Below are 2535 nucleotides of genomic sequence, written 5' to 3'. Positions count from 1 at the left end.
TATATATATATATAAATATCCCTGATGCACTCCTGTCTTGATTTTGAACCATGCAGTGTTCTCTTCTTCAGCACAGGGACAGTTGCCACTCTGATAGAATAAGAACTTGTCAGTCACTTAGGGAGATGGCTCTGGGGCCACATGCTCTGACTTTGTGGCTTGGGGTAGGGGTGACTTTCTTAACCTCTATCAGTTTCCTTATTTGTAAACAGTAGCATCTTTTCACAATATTCTCATAAAATAATCTACACGATGGACTTTGAGACAGTGTGAAGTGAGGAAATCATAGCCATGATTGTTATGTTGTTACATGTCATCACTGAGTGAGTCACTGAGCTAAATTAGTGGTCCCCTCTTTCAGGTACTGAAACACGGACACATTAGATGAGCCCACTCACTCCTTTTGGATTTTCTTTACTCTCACTTCCCAGCCTTGGACTGGATGGATAGGTCTGTCCATACTTGGGCTGTGGCCATGGCTGTCATTAATCTCACTGGAGATCCAACTGCCAATGTCTCAAAAAAAGAATTTACCTGAAGCTTTGTTTCTTGTGCTTCTAAATACTTGTCCAGTTTAGTAAAGTTCACTTCCTTTCCCAGCGTGATAGGGTGGTATTAATAAGTTCAGAATTCCCCATCAGTTATAAAACTATAGTTATATAATTATAAAACTGACATCAGTTTTCTTCAGCCTACAAAACTAGCTACTTAGCCTCCAAATTCTGTTTCCTGTCTTTAGTCATGTAAAGGAGTTTGATCTTTCTGAGTCTGTTTCCAATTCATATGTAAATTATATCTAAATCTGTCTGTTTACCAGGAAAGGGACTGTGCCTCTCCTGAGTTACTTACTAGTAGTTAAATATGGATGGTGCTAATGAGAAACCTATACTTGGACCAAGAGGCAGTCATCAGAACAGAGCAAGGAAACACTGCATGGTTCAAAATTGGGAAGGGTGTTACACCAGGGTTATGTCCTGTCTCCATACCTTTTCAACCTGTATGCAGAACAGATTATCCGGGAGGCTGGGCTCTATGAGGAGAAATGTGGCTTCAGGATTGCTGGAAGATCTATCAACAATCTGCGATATGCAGATGATACAACCCTGCTTGCTGAAACTGAGGAGGACCTGAAGCACTTCCTGCAGAGGGTCAGGGACTGCAGCCTTCAATATGGATTGAGGCTCAATGTCAAGAAGACAAAGATTCTCACCACTGGGCTAATTGGAAGCATCAGGATGGATGGTGAAGAGATTGAGATTGTTCACAGATTTAGTTTGCTCGGCTCCACGGTCAACACTCTCAGTACCAGCAGACAGGAAATTAGAAGACATATTGCCATGGGAAAGTCTGCTGTTAGGGACCTTTCCAAAGTACTGAAGAGCAATAGTGTCTCTTTGGAGAATAAGGTGCATCTGATACAGGCCATGGTCTTTGCTATCACTTGTTATCCATCAGAGAGTTGGACAATGACTAAGGAGGATAGAAGGAGAATTGATGCCTTTGAGCTGTGGTGCTGGAGAAGAGTATTGAGAGTACCATGGACTGGCAGGAAAACAAACAGATTCATCCTAGAAAGGGTCAAACTGGGCTGCTCCTTGGAGGCAAGGATTCTAAGGCTTCATCTAACATACTTTGGACATGTTGCAAGGAGGGACAGGTCCTTGGAGAGGGACATCATGCTTGGTAGGGTGGAGGGACAGCGCAGAAAGGGAAGGCCCCCTATGAGGTGGATTGATTCAGTGACTGGGGTAATAGGGATGGGTGTGTCGGAGATGGTGCGATTGGCACAGGACAGAGCAGAGTTTAGGGCTGTTGTACATAGGGTCACTATGAGTCGCAAGCGACTTGATGGCACATAACAACAACAACAACAATAACAGTTAAATATGAACTATTCCGATGTAAGGATTACCTTTTTTTACTGACAAAAGTGCATTCGGGGAGGCAGTCTTGGAGGTGACTCGCTGTCTCTCAGATCTGTGTAATAAAATGCGTTTATGGATATTGCAATCCGTTTGTCTTATTGGTGATTGACTATGGGAAGAACCCCTTGTGTTCAGTAACAAGTGTGTCTTCTCTACCTATAAATGCTCCAGGGCTAGGTGGGAACGTAACTGGAACAGGAAAACTACCGACAAGCTCACATCTATTCTGAAGGAGCAAGGCCCGTTTTTTATGTGATAGGATTCAGGTTGACCTCTGTATACTGAAGAGGGTGACTGCAGGTTTAGAAGCACTGGAGTTTCCCGAGGGTCAGGAATAAGCCCAGGAGCCTTAAGTATCAAAACATCCTACAATTGTCTTCCCAGTGAACAGGATCTGAGAAACATAGCTGGAACTGGGGCAAAATCCAGGTTGCTATAGATTCCAGGCTGAACTTGATAGGGTGGTATTAATAAATTCAGAATTCTCTATATAGGTATCAGTTATAAAACTATAGTTCTTTTTCTCCAGCCTGCAAAACTAGTCACTTAGCCTCCCAATTCTCTATTTCTTGTCTTTAGTCATGTTGTTGCTGTTGTTATGTGCCGTCGA

Source organism: Elephantulus edwardii, unplaced genomic scaffold (genome assembly GCF_000299155.1).
Source record: "Elephantulus edwardii isolate Elephantulus edwardi_28Jun2011 unplaced genomic scaffold, EleEdw1.0 scaffold00010, whole genome shotgun sequence".
Classification (NCBI taxonomy): domain Eukaryota; kingdom Metazoa; phylum Chordata; class Mammalia; order Macroscelidea; family Macroscelididae; genus Elephantulus; species Elephantulus edwardii.
The sequence above is the reverse complement of the archived record's forward strand: the minus strand, read 5'-3'. Positions refer to the sequence as shown.